This window comes from Leucoraja erinacea, unplaced genomic scaffold, assembly GCF_028641065.1.
Source record: "Leucoraja erinacea ecotype New England unplaced genomic scaffold, Leri_hhj_1 Leri_125S, whole genome shotgun sequence".
NCBI lineage: Eukaryota > Metazoa > Chordata > Chondrichthyes > Rajiformes > Rajidae > Leucoraja > Leucoraja erinaceus.
The window spans coordinates 61,316-81,470 of NW_026575517.1; the positions used below are offsets into that span (position 1 = coordinate 61,316).

General features: G+C 44.0%; 1 long non-coding RNA gene across 5 annotated transcripts in view; it reads right to left on the bottom strand.

Moving 5' to 3' along the window:
- Nucleotides 1-330: 330 nt before the first annotated feature.
- The window catches only part of LOC129715570 (uncharacterized), a 30,506-nt gene continuing 10,681 nt past the window's right edge, over nt 331-20,155 (bottom strand). Inside the window, exons 3-5 of one of the 5 annotated variants that reach the window (XR_008726528.1) lie at nt 20,003-20,120; nt 18,509-18,665; nt 331-2,645 (exon numbers count right to left, since the gene is read on the bottom strand). This is a non-coding gene — a long non-coding RNA (uncharacterized LOC129715570). Of the gene's footprint in view, nt 2,646-17,371; nt 18,120-18,146; nt 18,666-20,002; nt 20,121-20,155 lie in introns of those variants that run through there. The other 4 variants (XR_008726529.1, XR_008726530.1, XR_008726527.1 and 1 more) reach the window with 4 other exon arrangements.

Below are 20,155 nucleotides of genomic sequence, written 5' to 3' on the forward strand. Positions count from 1 at the left end.
GAGGGGGCCATTCGGCCCTTCGAGCCAGCACCGCCATTCATTGTGATCATGGCTGATCGTCCCCTATCAATAACCCGTGCCTGCCTTCTCCAATATCCCTCGACTCTGCTGGGTCCTAGTGCCCCCCCCCCCCCTGATTGTTCGCGATGTTGGGGAAGTCCAGAACAAGGGGTCACAGTTTAAGGATAAGGGGGAAATCTTTTAGGACCGAGATGAGAAAAACATTTTTCTGATAGGTACTCCTGCACCTATTTTCTATGTTTCCATGTTTCTATGACTCCACTACAGTCATATCTCTTCTACCTTACAAAATTGAATTTTGTAATTAGCTACAATTAGGTAACTAATTAATAATATGCTTTAATTTCAGGTCATCCAAGTAGATTGTTTCATATTTGTTTCAGAATGCTTCAATCTATAATAACTGAAAATGTCATTCAGTTCTCTTAATTTTTAAGAAAGTTGTGGGTTTTTGACTGTCCTCGATCACAGCTTTTGAATTAAGTCAATGGAAAAGCAATAGGGAACAAGATGCTAATTTCCGAGTGTGAAAATGGCCATAACCTTTTTAATACTGAAGATATGAAAGTGAATTAGGTGTCAAATTAAACTTCTTTTTATGCTTTATCTGATGGGGGTAATTTGCAGACTTGATTTTTAAAATCTCAAAGTTTTGTAACATTGCTAGATGACACAAACAATCCCCTGGGCGAATTCTTCAAGAAGTCGAAAAGCCTTTATTTGCAAACATCAGCTGCAACACTCAGGGAAGACAACCGCCTGCCTGCTCCCTGACTCCTCACACATTACAGCAGCAGGCTCCTTTTTAAAAAAAAATAGTTTTACAGGTATATCTCTTCTACCTTATCTTGCATACTCATACTCCTCTTGTACCCATCCATCTTCTATTCTGACACTCTCTGTCCTGCCACCATTAACATCCATTGTCGTTTCAATCTTATCTAAATTCTTATATCTCTTCCCATATCTCTTCTTCTTTCCCTACCCTTATTTCCCAGCTGCCATTCTAATCTCCCAGCTGTCACTCTAACTCACTTATTACCCTCTATTTCGCTACCCTTATTTTCCAGCTACAACTTGCTTGTTTCAAAGGTTACATACCAGTTTATAGGTTGAATACAAAGATACAAATGAATGACTAAAAATACAAAGATACACAAGTAGAAGTAAGTAACTTGTTTACTGGACAAATTATTTAACTAATTGACTAATAATAACATGAATGTGTTGCTAAAGGACTGACAATCACGTGAGTATTAAGTAAAGTAGCTGACATCTGGTTACGTAAAATAGCTGACATCTGCTGCTATGTGTATACTTCCATATAATTCCACCAATTTAGACCATTTGGTCTCAGAGAAAAAGAAAGCCACACACACATTTTCCCAGGTGGAATCACACATAGAGCCCTGAAATGCAGGGTTTTTAATGATGTTAGTGCAATGCTGTGCAATGTTCTTTCTCTAGCTCCCTGGGAGACTGAGCCAAAAACCTACCCCCATGTTCGTGGGGCAGGAAAAAAGACCCAGCTTCCCTTACAGACTTCCTTTAGTAGCCTTCTAAAATATCTTCTCCGTTGATATATTTACAAAGATTTTCAAGTCAAGAATAGAACCCAAAACGGAATGGATTATATTTGGAATAATAGGAGAAGATACCAATTTAAATAAAGATCAATATGTTTTTTTTAATTATGGGTTAATAATTGGAAAGAAATTGATACTTAAATTTTGGAAAAATACAACCACACCAACTGTTAAAATGTGGATTAGGAATGTGATGGACATAGCACGCCTTGAAGAAATGAGACTCCGACTAATAGATAAATATGACCAATTCTTAAGGAGTTGGTCTCCTTTCATCGACTTTTTGGAATCATGTGATGCAGCGGTACCGTAAGGATTGCTGATTTCAGTTCATGACGCGGATAGATCTACATCTCCGAATACAGATTTGTAAAATTCTCTTTTAAGGGGCCTTCTCTTCTATTTCTACTTTCCACTTTCTCTCTTCCTTTTTTTATTTTTTATATACACACTTCACGTTTTTCTACTCTCTACCATCTATTTTTCCACTTTTTCCCCTTTCTATTGTTTTCTTTTTCTTGTCCTGCTTACTTCCTTCTTATAACATAAAACTAGAGGTTGTACATAGAATGGATTACGGTATTACATAGTTGGCACCTAAAATTAGGTGCCACTGTACTGTTTTGTGCTGTATTAACTTCTAATAAAATAAACAAAAATAAACAAAAAAATAAATAAATAAATAAATAAAATATCTTCTCCGTTGTAGTAGTATTCCAGCATCGAGGTCCGTTTTTCTTGAGGGTCGGATTCGTCTTCTCCCGATAACAATGGGAATTGCTTTACCGCAGATTTTACTGGGAGAGACTCGGGGTTACCCTCGAGCTGTGCTGGCAGAATAGCCCTTGTGCAATGATTAAGATGGTACCACATGGATTGGCCCTCCACCTGAACTGCAGTAGGTGAGGCCTTAGTTACTGTGAATGGTCCTTCCCTTCTTTGTTCATTCCATGTTCTTCGAATGGCTCGTACATAAACTTGGTCTCTGGGCTTAATAGGTCCTTCCTCTTGGTCTGCCTCTGGCTCCTTTTGCTTTTCCTGTGCATAAATAGATGTATGTATCATAGTTAACTGTTACATATATTGTTTAAGTTCTACTTCTAATTGCTCCAAACTTGGTGCCTCATATGCATCTCTTCGTCTGGGCAACCGGCATGGGTCTGCTGGTGAGCATATCATGTGGTAAGAGGTGAGTCGTTCGATTAGTTTGCATACGGCAGCCGATGGCAGGGCATCAATCCAATTCAATTTTGTAGTGGCACAAATCTTCTTTAGTTTGGCTTTCAATGTCCCATTCACCCTTTCCACCATGCCTTGTGACTGAGGGTGGGTAAGCACATCCAAATCTTTGTTTCACCCTTAAGGCCTGCAGTACCAGCTTAACTGTTTTTTAAATAAAGGCTGACCCATTGTCGGAGCTAATTATTGTTGGCATGCCAAATCGTGGAATTGCCTAATTTGTCAAAAAAATTTACCACCGTACCCACCCCTAGATCGTTGGGAGGTACAGCCTCCACCCATCTGCTGAGTCGATCAATTATTACCAAAAGGTATTGTTTACCTCATACGTTTTTCAACATGTCCACATGGTCAATTACCAAATGTGTGAATGGTCCCTTGGGCACCGGTATGTGACCGATAGGTGTCGTTATGCCCTTCCTGACATTATTTTGTGCACATATCTCGCACCGGAACAAAATGTGATCTACTGAAGCCTATAGATAAGGTGACCAGACCCATCCTTTTTTACCTTTCGTATAACTTCCCCCCCCTTGCGCAATGGTATAGTCCATGCGCTTCTGAAATGAGAATGGTCAACAGGGGTGTAGGTGCCACTAACAGGCATTCGTTGGTGGTCCACAAGCCATCTGTGTTTGGCTTGACTCCCCTCCACTTCCACTTGTTCAGCTGGTGTAGCCTCGCTCTGCATTTCAATTATATCCTCCTTTGTGGATTCTGGGTCCAGGTTTACCTGAGGTGCAATTATTGCCAATTGGCATCCAGATGCTGTTTCAGCTGCTTCATCCGCTGCATGATTTCCCTTCGTAACTGTGTTACTGCCCTTTTTGTGCGCCTAACAATGGCCAATGCCCTAGGCTTTGCTAATGCCTTTATTACGTCAGAAATGTGTTGAAGATGTAGTATGGGATCACCATTACTTTTCATGAAGCCACTTTGCTTCCATACTGCACCAAATAGATGGCAGACCCCATGTGCATAAGCCAAATCTGTATAGATACCCACTTTTCCAACCTCCATCATTTCACATGCTGATGTTAAAGCCTTAATCTCCGCCAGCTGGGCTGAACATGGCTCTGATTAGGAACAGTCAACATGGATTTGTGCCTGGAAGGTCATGTTTGACTAATCTTCTTGAATTTTTTGAAGAGGTTACTCGGGAAATTGATGAGGGTAAAGCAGTGGATGTTGTATATATGGACTTCAGTAAGGCCTTTAACAAGGTTCCTCACGGAAGGTTGGTTAAGAAGGTTCAATTGTTGGGTATTAATGGTGGAGTAGCAAGATGGATTCAACAGTGGCTGAATGGGAGATGCCAGAGAGTAATGGTGGATGGTTGTTTGTCAGGTTGGAGGCCAGTGACTAGTGGGGTGCCACAGGGATCTGTGTTGGGTCCACTGTTGTTTGTCATGTACATCAATGATCTGGGATGATGGTGTGGTAAATTGGATTAGTAAGTATGCAGATGATACTAAGATAGATGGGTTTGTGGATAATGAAGTAGATTTTCAAAGTCTACAGAGAGATTTATGCCAGTTGGAAGTGTGGGCTGAAAGATGGCAGATGGAGTTTAATGGTGATAAGTGTGAGGTGCTACATCTTGGCAGGACAAATCAAAATACTGGTACATGGTAAATGGTAGGGAATTGAAGAATGCAGGTGAACAGAGGAATCTGGGAATAACTGTGCACAGTTCCCTGAAAGTGGAATCTCATGTAGATAGGGTGGTAAAGAAAGCTTTTGGTGTGCTGGCCTTTATAAATCAGAGCAATGAGTATAGAAGTTGGGATGTAATGTTAAAATTGTACAAGGCATTGGTGAGGCCAATTCTGGAGTATGGTATACAATTTTGGTCGCCTAATTATAGGCAGGATGTCAACAAAATAGAGAGAGTACAGAGGAGATTTACTAGAATGTTGCCTGGGTTTCAGCAACTAAGTTATAGAGAAAGGTTGAACAAGTTAGGGCTTTATTCTTTGGAGCGCAGAAGGTTAAGGGGGGACTTGATAGAGGTCTTTAAAATGATGAGAGGGATAGACAGAGTTGACGTGGATAAGCTTTTCCCACTGAGAGTAGGGAAGATTCAAGCAAGGGGACATGACTTGAGAATTAAGGGACAGAAGTTTAGGGGTAACATGAGGGGGAACTTCTTTACTCAGAGAGTGGTGGCTGTGTGGAATGAGCTTCCAGTGAAGGTGGTGGAGGCAGGTTCGTTTTTATCATTTAAAATAAATTGGATAGTTATATGGACGGGAAAGGAATGGAGGGTTATGGTCTGAGCGCAGGTATATGGGACAAGGGGAGAAGACGTGTTCAGCACGGACTAGAAGGGTCGAGATGGCCTGTTTCCGTGCTGTAATTGTTATATGGTTATATGGTTATATGGTCTTTCCTACACCTGTTTCCTGTGTAAATACTGCTGCCGCATACCCCTCTTGCCTGTTGGAAACGTACAGATGAAAGGATTTTTCATAATTAGGCAGGGCCAAGGCTGGAGTCAACTGCAACTCCTGCTTAATCGTGTTAAAAGCCACTTCAGCCTCGTCATTCCACTGCAGAACATTCTTTAGGCTTGTTTGTCCTGCTTCCTTCATTATCTTACTTAATGGCGTTACAATTTCAGCATACTCTCCAATCCAGACCGAACTGTATCCTGCCATTCCTAAGAATGTCTTTTTTTTAAATTAAAAAAATATATATATATTTTTATTAGAAGCAGTGTACAAAAGTATAAAGCATGGCATATAACATAATAAATTCATTGTACAGCTTCCATTTTAATTTTAGCAAAGATGAAATAGAAAAAGAGAGGAAGAGCACGAAAGAAAGAAAGTGAAACAGAAAGTGAATGTGTAAGAATAGAACCCCTAAACTACCAAATGAGTGTAGTCAAAGAGTGAGTAAGTAAAGACTTAAAGAAATAAAAAAGAAAAAAAAGTGTTGATATACCTGCTTCATATCTCTCCCCACCCATCACCCAGTATGTAAATCGGTTTAATTCCAAAGTTGTGTTGCACCAAACTATCCTTGTATTGAATCAATGAAAGGAATTCATATCTTTCAAAATAGCTCTGATTTTCCTGCTAAGACAAGTTTCATATCTTCAAGATGTAGCGTCTCAGACATGTTTGTAATCCACATTTTAAGAGTAGGGGCAGATTAATTTTTCCAAAATTTAAGCATGTTTTTTTGCCATTATCAGGTCATAATGAAGGAAACGTCTTTGTAATATTGATAGCTCAGGGCAGGCTTCTGCTGTTCCGAAAATAATAAGTTCCGTATGGGCGTCCAGTTTTGTTTTTAATGTGTTTGAGAAAATTTCAAAGATTCCTTCCCAAAAGTTATGTTGTTTATGCAAAAGGCAAAGGAGTGTGTTATAGTTTCTTCTTGAAGGAGACAGGAGACATTTGTCACAAATAGGAGATACATTTGAAAACATCTTATTCGGTTTGGTCTTTGAGCAGTAGAGTCTGTGCTGGATTTTGAATTGGATTAAAATGTGTCTAACATTAATCGAACAGTTATGTATATATAAGAGATATTTTTCCCATGTCTTTGGAAATTTTTAGGTCTAATTCCTCTTCCCATTCTCTTCTAATTACGTCTGACGATGGAATTTCTATATTTAGAAAGGTACTAAACTAAGTGGGACCCGTTGGGTCCCAGCATCACACGGGAGGGCTAGTCACCAACGCAATATTCCATCTCTCCACCAATTACAATATTCATTTTGTGAACACAAACTTGTTAAAAAAAAAGTGAGGCAAACAATTGGGCTGTAGACACCCGACAATCAAAATTCTTTGTGAACACAAACTTCTTAAAAAGGGCTGCAGCCACTTCACAGCCACATCGAGGGGACTCACCGTGGAGTAGACGTGCGTTCAGTTTTATTCGCAGCTCAGAGAGCCGTGAGCCTCTCACTTCCTGGGTCTGGCAGAGACTAAGTGAGGCACGACACTTCCTGGTTCTATAGTCCCTCCCCCTGCCGCCAGCTGGGGCAGCAGAGAGAATGGGGAATTTTGTACAAACATTAATATCTCTCTCATTTTCCATCAACGGAAAAAAATCCTCCGCACTCATATGGCAGAGGGGGGCTCTGGTGGCCCAACATGACAGCCATAGGTGGCGGGGTTCTCTCAGAAATCGCAGCACAGTCGGCCAAAAGCAGTCAAGATCAGAGATTTAGTAATATAGATTATACAAGTATGATGTTAGATTGTTTGACTCTATTTTCTATTCATACCTTCGTCTAATATATCTGGCAGCAGAGTTTGATAATCATGGGTATATGTTTTCAAATAATCTCGAATTTGAAGATATCTAAAATATTGATTACCTTTCTGACTGTATTTCGACTGTAATTTCTGAAATGACAGGAGATTTCCCATCTCGTACAAATCTCAAAGCTTTTTAATTCCTAGTCTTTCCCAATAAATACACATTTTATCTATAATAGATGGCTTAAACAAGGGGTTATTAACTATTGGTGAAAGAAGAGATAAATTACTTAGTTTAAAAGTTGATTTTACTTGTCTCCAGATTCGTAAAGTGTTGTGAATAATCGGATTTTTCTCATATATTGTGTTCTTCAACTTTATTGGGGAGAGAAGAATCGCAACTATATTAAAAGGCGAGCAGTCCTCTCTCTCCATTATTAACCAGTCTACCAGTTAACATTTGTTATCCAGCCAGTAAATTACATTTTTAATATTCGTTGCCCAATAGTAGTCTAAGAAATTGGGGAGCGCCAATCCGCCCATTTCTTTGGGTTTACATAGATGTTGTTTATGAATTTATGTGATTTATAATCCCAGATAAAGTTTGTAATCCGGGAATCAAGATGTTAAAAAAATTTAGGTTGGTATATCGGTATTGATTGAAATAAATAGAGAATTTGGGGGAGGAAAATCATTTTTATGGCATTTTTTCTGCCTATTAGAGACATCGGAAGTGTTTTCCAGAATTGAATAAGAGCGTTTAATTTAGTAACTAAAGGCGGGAGGTTTGCGTTGAATAAAGAAGTATATTTTCTGGTTACTTGGACACCCAGATATTTAAATTTTTCTGTAGCAATTCTGAAAGGGAATTTTAAAAGGTGTGTCGGCTCTTGAGGTTTTATTGCCATCATTTCACTTTTGTTCCAGTTTATTCTATATCCTGAGAAGGAACCGAATTTCTCTATAAGATTTAATATATTTGGAATACTAACTTGAGAATTGGTGATATTTAATAATAAATAATCTGCATGTAATGATATCTTGTTATTGGAGTGTTTGGTATTATGTTCGGATGTACTCTTATACTTTCCGCTAAGGGTTCAATCGCAAGGGCAAATAACAAGGGCGATAATGCACAACCCTGTCTATTGCCCCTGGATAGTTGAAATTTATACTCTCTCTCCCCCCTCATTCTTCCCCCCTCTCCCTCCGCATCTCTCTTTCTCTCTCCCTGTCTCTCTTTCTCCTTCCTCTCCCCCTTCCCCCCTCTCTCTCTCTGTCCCATTTTTTCCACCTCTCTCCCCTCCTCTCTATCTCCGCTCATCCCTCTCCTCTCTCCACCTCTCCCCTCTCCTCTCTCTCTCCCCTCTCACTCCCCCCTCTCTCTGCCCCTTCTCTCTCCCCTCCCCCTTTCTCCTTCCCTCTCTCCTTGCCCTCCGTCCTTCCCTCCCTCTTAACCCCTCAAAATGAGATAGCGAGAAAGAGAACGAGAGGGAGACGTGGGAGAAGGGAGATATAGAGAGGTGGGAGGAGTGAGAGAGGGAGAGGGGAGAGAGAGAGAGAGAGAGAGAGGAGGGAGGACAGAGAGAGAGGGTAGAGAGAGAGGTGGGAGAAGTGAGAGAGACAGAGTGGATGGTGGGGGGGAGATCAGGAGGGACGGGTGTGATCCCATGTTTGGGGACAGAGCCTCCCTCCCCCGCCCCTCCCCCCCCCCCTCCGTGATCGACTGCTCTCGTTGGTTCCCCCTCCATTCCTGAATCTCCCCTCTGCGCAAAGAAGAGGGAGACTCTCTCTCTCTCTCTCTCTAGTTCTCTCTCCCTCTCTCTCTAGTTCTCTCTCCCTCTTTCTCTCAGTCTCTATCTCATCGTTTGTAAATTTCTGAAGCCGTTTACACGCTAATTGATGAAAGAGGTAACTATCTATTTTTCTCACACATATCCGCATCTCATTTCTAGTCAAAACTGTGTGAAATATGTCAATAAAATAAAATAAAATAAAGAGTTTGTTGTTGTTGTTGTGTGTGTGTGTGTGTGTGTGTGTGTGTGTGTCTGTGTGTAAACATATATTTTTGTCATGGTAAAACTAACCATGTCCCAGTTTTTTTTCTCTCCTCTCCTCCTCCCCTCCTCTTTTCTCCTTCCCCCTCTCTGCCCAGCTCGGACGGAGGCCGGGCCAAAACGAAACATCAAAACAAAACAAGAGCTCTGAGTGCAAAAAATTAAATTGAATCTAAAACAATTGAAAGAAGAGAAAGAGAACGAAATGCAAAAAGAAAAAGAGATGCAGACCAACTGGCCCTGGGGATTTATCAGCCATCGGTCCCATCAGTCTACCCAACAACATTTCCTGCCTACTGTGGGTTTCCCGCAGTTCCTCTGTCAACCCAAATCCTCTGGCCACTACTATATCAGAAAGATTGTTTGTGTTCTCCTTAGTGAAGACAGATCCAAAGTACCTGTTCAACTCATCTGCCGTTTCCTTGTTCCCCATAATAAATTCACCTTTTTCGGTCTTCAAGGTTCCAACTTTGGTCTTAACTATTTTTTTCTTCTTCACATATGTAAATAAGCTTTTACTATCCTGCGTTATATTCTTGGTTAGCTTACATTCGTACCTCATCTATTTCCCCCGTATTGCCTTCTTAGTTATCTTCTGTTGCTCTTTAAACATTACCCAATCCTCTTACTTCCCGCTCATCATCTTTGCTACGTTGTACTTCATTTTGATACTGTCCCTGACGTCCCTTGTCAGCCATGGTCGCCCCTTACCTCCCTTGGAATCTTTCTTCCCCTTTTTAATGTTTGGAACCTTCTGTATTTATTCTCAGAAATACCTACCATTGTTGTTCCACTCTCATCCCTGCTAGTTTATATATCTTTAAGGTCAACTTTGGCCAGCTCCTCCCTCATGGCTCCCGCGGTGAATGTCAGGAGCCGGAGCCCGGAGCGGAGAGACTGCGGCCGCCTCTGGGATGGATGCGCTCAGGGCGGAAATTTATTAATGAGCCGAAGCACTGAGGTGAGCGGATATTTCACCGCGCTCTTCACCTGCTCCCTGAACTTGGACTGGGTCACCGCGTAAATAAATGTGTTGGTGCAGCAGCTGAGATTCTTCAGCAAATACCCGACGTTGTTAAATATATATTGAGAAACATTCCTATCAGCTGCAGTCCCTGTGATCCGATAATGGACGAAGTTTACAACCAGCGTCAGCCACAGGAGGATGAAGCTGCCGGAGATGGTGAAGAGTAAAACCACAGACCTACTCCTGCTCTCCATCTCCGGGTCACTGCGGTTCTCCCCCTTGCTCTCACCCCTCAGCCCCTTATGGACCCGACTGGCCACTAAAATGTGGCGGACTGTCAGAGCGTTGAGCAGCAGGATTACAGCGAAAGGGAGGAGCGGAGTTAAAACCGTGTCGATCCAGTCAAATGCCACCCACCCGGGGTCAGTGTAATAACTGTGTGCCGTGATACAGCCCCACGGGACATTGTCGATGATTGTCCCGGGTTCCTGTGTAAAGTAATGGGGAACGTTTTTTTAGACAGAGCAGAACGCCAGCTGTTGCCAGAACCACAGCCGCTGTTTTCCCGGTGCAATATTTGGTTTTCAGCGTCTGGCAACAAATGGCGACAAAGCGATCAAAGGTGAAAGTGACGGTGAACCAGACAGAACAGTCTGTAGCTGCAAACCTCAGTACAAGGAGAACACTGCACACAGGGGTGATGGACAGGAAACTCCATTTAAAGTAATGATATCGGATCCAATACAAAATGACCTCGGTGATGAGGACCAGTAGATCGGCCGCTGCCATGGCCACCAGGTAGCGAGTGGTGCAGGTGGAGAGGCCACACTTTCCCCGGGACAGGATCACAATCGCCACTAAATTCACTGCGGAAAGACAAGGGAACGGACACTGGGCATTTACTCAACACGGGGGGTCTCCGGGGCTGAACACGGGCTCGACTTTCAGCTCAAGATCAGGAGTGTTGGAGTCGGTGCGCGGCTGCTGCAAGTTGAACAATGTTAGAGCCGGCTCCGACTGTGCCCGACCTGCCTGCCTGCTTCAGGGGAGAAGAGATAAGGCGACGGGCAGACGGGGTAAAGGGCGGGGTGTGAGGGAACGATAGGCGCTACAATAAGCGCAATGGTCCTTTCTATAGTTAACTCTGCTGCTGTTCAATCTCTGATGGGGCCGCTTTCACAGACTTAACAGACAGACTCCACAGTGAGACACAGTGTCCACAAGAGCAGCTGGTCACTTTGATCAATAACTCAGACACAGCGAACTTCACAATGTGAACCCCTCTCTCCTAGTCACACCGTCCCGGAGAGCTGCTTGCCTGCCCAGCGACGTGTGCCCGTGAGCTACGGGTAATGTCTCGGAATGAAATGCAGATAGTTGAGCAGGTAGAGGCCTTTAGATACCTGGGTACAGAGATTGACACCCGCCTGTCCTTCTCCCAGCACACAGACTCTGTGTACAAGAAGGCACAGCAGCGCCTGTTCCTGCTGAGGAAACTCAGGAGCTTTGATGTCAGACAGGACATTTTAACAGCTGTCTATAAATCACTTATAGAATCTGTACTCACCTTTAACATCACATCCTGGTTCACCCTCACCTCTGTCAAAGACAAATCAAAGCTTTCCCGGATCATCAATCAGGCAAGCAAAATAACTGGCAAAACTCAAAATCAATTATCAGTACTCCACACCCAGGCAGTTAAAAGGAAAGCCAACCTCATTACACAGGATCCCACCCACCCCCTGCACAAGTCTTTCCAACTTCTGCCATCAGGCCGCCGATATAAAGTCCCCCTATCCAAGAAAAACATCCACAAAAACTCATTCATACCCATTGCCATAAACAGCTTAAATAAAAAATGAACAATGGACAAATTAACCCTGACGCATTGTCACTTTACACGTATCCACAACTTTTATCTTGTCTATTTTTACAGTTTTTAATCTTTATATTTGCTTTTAAGATCGATACACACTGTGTGTGCTCGCAGAAATCTGTGTTGTATGACTGCTTATCAGTACATTGTCCTGTCTGTATGTTGAGCCACGTCAAAGAAGATTTTCTGTTATGACAGACAATAAAGTTTTCTGAACCTGAATCGGAATCTGAACATTCCTGTAGATTTTATACAATTTTCTGTCTACACCAGGACCGTGAAGGTTCAACAGAGTTTAAAAATAGAAATTTTGAAATGATTCGCAAACAGATGACATCAGCCGAGTGAAATCCCTGCCGAGCCAGACAGGTTGTGATTTAATCAGGAAATTGATTGAGAAACTCCAAAGACTGGTAATTGTGGCGATAGATACTGAGGGATGGAAGTTGGGAGCGGCGGCATTGTTCCAGCAAAGGGGATATTGTTTCAAATTCCATGCCTTTAGCCACAAGGGCCAAATCTAACTCCCTCTTAAATATAGCCAATGAACTGGCCTCAACTACCCTCTGTGGCAGAGAATTCCACAGATTCACCACTCTCTGTGAAAAATGTTTTTCTCATCTCGGTCCTAAAATATTTTCCCCTTATCCTTAAACTGTGACCCCTTGTTCTGGACTTCCCCAACATCGGGAACAATCTTCCTGCATCTAGCCTGTCTAACACATTAAGAATGTTGTAAGTTTCTATTAGATCCCCCCCCCAATCTTCTAAATTCTAGCGAGTCCAAACAGAGTCTATCCAGTCTGTCTTCATATCGAAGTCCTGCCATCCCAGGACTCAGTCTTGCGAACCTTCTCTGTATTCCCACTATGGCAAGAATGTCTTTCCTCTGATTAGGAGACCAAGTAAGTCTACGCAATACTCCAGGGTATTGTCTCACCAAGACCCTGTACAACTGCAGTAGAACCTCCCTGCTCCAGTACTCAAATCCGTTTGCTATGAATGCTAACATACCATTCGCTATCTTCACTGCCTGCTGCACCTGCATGCCTACTTTCAATGAATGGTGTACCATGACACCCAGGTCTCGTTGCATCTCCCCTTTTCCTAATTGCCCACCATTCAGATAATAGTCTACTTTCCTGTTTTTGCCACCAAATTGGATAACCTCACATTTATCCACATTATACTGCATCTGCCAGGCATTTGCCCACTCACCCAGCCAATCCAAGTCACCTTGCAGCCTCCTCGCCGCAAACACTGCCCCACAGCTTCATGTCATCTGCAAACTTGGAGATGTTGCATTCAATTCTCTCGTCCAAATCATTAATATATATTGTAAATAGCTGGGGTACAACGATACCCGTTGTGGTACCCCACTAGTCACTGCCTACCAGTGTGAAAAGGACCCGTTTACTCCTACTCTTTGCTTCCTGTCTGCCAGACAGTTTTCTATCCACATCAATACTGAACCCGCAATACCGTGTGCATTAAGTTTGTATAATAATCTCTCATGTGGGACCTTGTCGAAAGCCTTCTGAAAGTCCAGATATAAAAAATCCACTGGTTCTCCCTTATCCACTCTACTAGTTACATCCTCAAAAAATTCTATAAGATTCGTCAGACATGATTTACCTTTTATAAATCCATGCTAACTTTGTCCAATGATTTCACCACTTTCCAAATGTGCTGCTATCCCATCTTTAATAACTGACTCTAGCAGTTTCCCCACTACCGATGTTAGACTAACTGGTCTGTAATTCCCCATTTTCTCCCTCCCTCGCTTTGTAAAAAGTGGGGTTACATTAGCTACCCGCCAATCCTCAGGAACTACTCCAGAATCTAAAGAGTTTTGAAAACTGATCACTAATGCATCCACTATTTCTGGGGCTACTTCCTTAAGTAATCTGGAATGCAACCTATCTGGGCCTGGGAATTTATCGGCCTTTAATCCATTCAAAACACCACTCCCCGGCTGACCTGGATTTATACTCAGTTCCTCCATCTCATTGGACCCCCGGTCCCCTGCTATTTCCGGCAGATTATTTATGTCTTCCTTAGTGAAGACAGAACCAAAGTAGTTATTCAATTGGTCTGCCATGTCCTTGTTCCCCATGATCAATTCACCTGTTTCTGACTGCAAGGGACCTAAATTTGTTTTAACTAATCTTCTTCTCTTCACATATCTATTAAAACTTTTGCTGTCAGTTTTTATGTTCCCTGCCAGTTTTCTTTCATAATCTATTTTTCCTTTCCTAATTAAGCCATTCGTCCTTCTCTGTTGGACTCTGAATTTCTCCCAGTCCTCTGGTAGGCTGCTTTTTCTGGCTAATTTGTATCCTTCATCTTTTGTTTTGATAATATCCCTGATTTCCCTTGTTATCCACGGATGCACTACCTTCCCCGATTTATTATTTTGCCAAACTGGGATGAACAATTGTTGTAGTTCATCCATGCAGTTTTTAAATCCCTTCTATTGCATATCCACCGTTAACCCTTTAAGAATCAATTGCCAGTCTATCTTGGACAATTCACGTCTCATACCGTCAAAGTTACCTTTCTTTAAGTTCAGAACCCTTATTTGTGAATTAACTATGTCACTCTCCACCCTAATGAAGAACTCGACCATATTATGGTCACTCTTGCCTATGGGGCCCATGCACAACAAGACTGCTAACTAACCCTTCCAAATTACTCAATACCCAGTCTTGAATAGCCTGCTCTCTCGTTGGTTCCGCTACATGTTGGTTTAGAAAACTATCCCGCATACATTCCAAGAAATCCTCTTCCTCAGCACCCCTGCCAATTTGATTCACGCAATCTATATGTAGATTGAAGTCACCCATTATAACTGTTTTACCTTTGTTGCACGCATTTCTAATTTCCTGTTTGATGCCATCCCCAACTCCACTACTACTGCTAGGTGGCCTGTACACAACTCCCACTAGCATTTTCTGCCCCTTAGTGTTTCGCAGGTGAGTGGGGTGAGGGGAGGGGGAGCTCCCCTAAAGTCTACAATCAATTCCACTGTCTTAAGAGCATTGAGCTCCAGGTTGTTGCAATGTTACCAGGACGCCAGCTGTGTCACTTCCTCTCTGGAGGCAGATTCCTCCTCATCCTGGATCAGTCTAATCAGGGTTGTGTCGACCGCAAACTTGAGAAGCTTGACATGGAGTCTGTGGGGGTGCAGACATTGGTGTAGAGAGAGGAGAGGAGAGGTGAGAGTACGCAGCCTTGCGGTGCTCCTATACTCAGGGTCTGCTGGTTCGAGATGTGCTTTCCCAGCCTCACATGCTGCTTCCTGTCTGTCAGGAAGTGGATGATCCTCTGACAGAGGGGTTCACGGACAGTCAACTTGGAGAGTCTGCGATTGTCTGCAGAAGGGTCTCGACCAGAACCAGAACCACAACCCTCTCCCCAGAGCCGCCACAGCCCCGTGTCCACCTTCAACTCCAGAGCCAAATAACATACCCACACTAGTGCTGGAGGACGTCAGCGGGCCAGGCGGCACCAGCAGAGGGAACTGACCAGGAGCCGCCACGGGCCAGGACTCTCCCAACCCCCCAACAGGAAGGAACCTCAGATGCAGCCGTCACCGCAAAACGTCAAATGATTCCGGGAATGCCGAGGCGACAGGGTGAGAGAGAGGGAGACGAGATCAAAGATACTAGAGGAGCTCCTCTACTATCTTTGGACGAGATGGGGAGCAGGAGAGCAAGTGAGGGAGGCAGAGAGAGAGTGAGTGAGGGAGGGAGGGAGAGTGAGGGAGGGAGGGAGAGAGAGAGAGGGAGGGAGAGAGAGAGAGTGAGGGAGGGAGGGAGAGAGTGAGGGAGGGAGAGAGAGAGAGGGAGGGAGGGAGGGAGGGAGAGGAGGGAGGGAGGAGAGAGGAGAGAGGGAGGGAGGGAGTGGGGGGGAGGGAGAGAGAGAGAGAAAGACAAGAGAGACACAGTGTTGGGTGAATGACTTTACCTGCAGGAAGAAGGCCGTGCTCGCGGTCCGGAGCCTTCAATGACTAAGTTTTAAGAAATTCTCACAATGTGTCGTAGAAAGAGAGAGAGAGAGAGAGAGAGAGAGAGAGAAGGGGCAGAGAGAGAGATGGGGTGAGAGACACATCAGGCCCATCATGACATTTTAACCACAGATTCGAGTTGGGGAGCGCAGCGGCCCGGGGCTGCTCTTAGTGTTGTTGCCGATTAGTTCCCTCGAATAGTCAGAGCCGAGACATCACTGGGCTGCCGTGAAGAAGGGTGCAATGGTGCGGTGCGGTGTTCGGCGGCGGTCAAAATGGGACGGCTGTGCGTTATAACGTGCCATCGTTCCTCTCTCCCCATCTCTCTTTGCCCCTTCTATCTCTCTCTGCTGCCCCATCTGTCTCTCTCTGCCCCATCTGTCTCTCTCTGCCCCATCTCTCTCTCTCTCTCTCTCTCTCTCTCTCTATCTCGGTCTCTGCCCCATCCGCCTTTCTCTCTCTTCCTCCCCTCTGTCTCTCTCTGCCTGAGAGTTGGCAGCCCTGCCAGTGTCCTAGGTCCAAAAGAGGATAGAAAGAAAATACTTTCAATGGTCTACATAAGAAGCTTTAAATAAGCTCTTCTACATTGAAATTGACACATTAGTGGCAAAATGCATCTTCAATATACAGGTCTCTCCCCACAACTGAACAATTGCACTTAAATGCTATATCAGACATTCTGCAGATATGTAGTTATAACTACATTTTTTTTTCTTCTTAGTTAATCAAGGGGAAGAATGAGAACCTCCCGTTAGCTACACAAAATTGTGCAAATGACGATTTATTTATTATGGTATATGTTGGAAATGTTGTTCTTTGGGGGTATGCAAGGGGTGGGGCTATAATTGTCTGAAATATGTTGAATTTTACATCACTTTCAAAACACTGCAACCCCCTGTATATGTCGTGCACAAAATGATGTGAATTATGTAAATATTACCATAAATGACGGAAATAAAAAGCGTTTTCCTTGTTTATAAAGTTCAATTTAGGGTTATTTGAAATTGTGCGGGTTGGTGCAATATACGGCTGACCCACAAATGTGTCGTTATGAGACATTCACATTTAAAAAATCCATGTCTCAAAAAAAAAGCAAGAAGGTCCCCATATTATTTGCACAACTTATCGACTGAATTTAAATATGTAGGTATGTATGCATTACATTGTGTTACGCTAATCTAGAATGGAAAAATATTTCGACATTGTGTTCATGGATATTTCATTCACAATATTAGGATTTCATATATATTTTATATATATATATATATATTATATATGTGTGTGTGTGTGTGTGTGTGTGTGTGTGTATATATATATATGTGTATATCACAATATATATATTGACAATATATGTGTATATACATATATATATATACATACATACACAGAGAATGAAAGAAAAAGGTTGCTAAACAAATTAGAGGAAATCTGAAGAAAGCAACTAGAGAAATATGTCGTCAAGTCACATTTATTTATATAGCACATTTAAAAAACTCTCGCACAACGCCACGCGCTAACTGTACGCCGTCAAGACGCTGCATACGTCCGTCGAGACGCTCAATGTGCCTGCAGGCATTGCAAGGTTTGGTTGCGCTAGACGCATGCTGGTGGGACAGGCCCCTTAACTTGCCTCTCACACACAGGCACACACAAACACACATTCATATAAATATATATACAAGTTAAATTTAATTTTGTGCACAGTGTGTGTTAAAGCAATACAAAGGAAGCTGCACAATACAATGCAAGGGAAACCGCAAAGGTGGCGGCTGGGGAGGAAAGATGGGAGGGAAATGGGGGAACGGGGCGAAAACATTTACAATAAAATTAATTAAAATATGCGAGGTGATAGATGCACTGTATCACACACTGTTCCCTACAACACTGATGATAGAGCGGAGTGCACAGCGGGAGGCATATCGGACAAATGGCAGCCGTGACGTTCCGTTACATACTACACGTCAACCCATTGGATTTCGGAGGATTGGGCTATCTTGCTCCTCTATAATCTTTGGTTGTGGTCCTCCTTATCGGAGAGGGGAGAGACACACTCACAGGTTGATTTCTTTGACATATACTGGGTGAATGTCACTCATGGAACAGAGCAGAGGTTCTGGGGCCAAATATCCAGGGGTTCAGCAGTTCTGGTGGAGAGAAGAGACACCCTGAGAGTCTACCCCTTCTCACCTCCCACCTCGCCTCCTCGAGAAATCCCCCCTCCTCCACCCTCAATGCTCGAGTCACAGGGGGACAAGGCGGTCAACAAGGCCATTGGCAGCCAGATCTCTCTCCCCCTGTCCCTGTCTCTCTCTCTCTGGTCCCTATTCAATCTTCTCCCCCCTCACTCACCTTAAACCCTCGTCCTCTGGTCCTCGATACACCTACTCTGGGCAAGAGACTCTGCGCCTACCCGATCTATTCCCCTCATGATTTTGTACACCTTATACCTCTACGCGTTCTCCAGAGATGCTGCCTGACCCGCTGAGTTACTCCAGCACTTTGTACCTGTCCACATTCTCCCCTCTCTCCTCACCTTTCAGCGTCTGGCCGGGCTGCAAGATGCAGGAGAATCCGAAATGGGAGATCGGATATGGATCCGGTCGTCGAGGAGAATGTTTTCCATCTTGATATCCCAGTGGACCACGTGTCGGCTGTGGAGGTATCTGACCACCTCCAGTAACTCCCTCACCCTGACCCAGCGAGGGGGAGGGAGAGAGGGGGAGATACAGAGGGAGAGATAATAGATAGAAAGATATAAATATATTGGTAGATGACGATTTTGACCCTAGTTTTCCCACGTAGTTTCTATGATGTTTGACCTCAGGTCTGATCATCCAACTCAGTATCCTGTACCTGCCTTCTCTCGGGGTGTTGGTCGGGGTGGGACTAGTGTAATGGGGCATGTTGGTCGGGGTGGGACTAGTGTAGACCACACCGACCAACATGCCATATCTACACTTGATGTGTAGGGCCGAAGGGCCTCTTTCCACGTTGTATCACTCTATGACTATGACTCCCTCTCTATCTCTCCCTCTCTCTCTCCCTCCATTCTCCTCCATCCCTCCCCATGAACACAATGGCGCCAACCATGACCCCTGACCCCGTCTCTGGTTTAATAGTTGCCCAATGACGCCAACCCTGACCCCTGACCCTGGCGTTGTCCACCCCTGGCCCCGTGCTATCTAAGATCTTTGGTGCTATCGGCCGCAACGTCATCACATCTCCAGCCATTGACCCAAGACATCGTTGCATCCCGTGGCCCCGCCCTCCGAGCGCCCGCGACATCATCATGTTCGCGCGGCCCCGCCCATCATTCCCCTATGATGTCATCGCGCAACCGCGCCGACGTCACTCATCGCATCCCTGACCCCGCTCATCGTCTGCCTTCGACGTCATTGCGCAAACTTCGGCCTCGCCCACCGACGTCACCGAGTCTCAGACCTCACCCATTCATCACCCCTCGACGTCATCACCCAACCGTCGCCCACCGTCTGCCTTCCGACGTCATCACAATTTATAGATTCCAATCTAATTGGAAACTAATTACCAATCAATGGGGACACAAGGAACTGCAGATGCTAGAAACTGCAGATGCTAGCAAAACACAAAGTGCTGGAGGAACTCTGGGTCAGGCAGCATCTGCGGAGGGAATGGACAATCATTGTTTCAGGTCAGGATCCTTCTTCAAACTGTTTGTAATGGAGGAAGAAAGCTGGAAAGGGGAGGTGGGGTGGGACAAAGTTTTGAACATGATCGGTAGATACAGGTGAGGGGGTAGTTTTATTTGCAGATGGATGGAGCAAGTGAGAAAGATGTGAGGCGCAAAGGAGACAAAAGGGCGTCAGGTAAGGAGAGAAATGGTGGAGTGAAATGTAAAACATGAGGGAGGGGAAAAAGGGGGCGATAAAAGGCCAGTGAGGGATTTTGGGATGGGAGATGAGTGTATGGCGGCAGGTAAAGGAGCAGGGTGACTGGAGAAGTGGGAAATTACTCATCTTTACCAATCTCTATACAGTTTGTGACTTACATTGACTTACGCTTCTGTCCTTTTCCCAGATATGCTTAGTCAGGAGTCAATAGTATTTGATGGTCGAATGTGCTGGCAATGGAATACTGAAATTCTTACTTGTTGCAGCTTGGCAGGCCTGTTAATGCAACAACACACACATATATAATGATC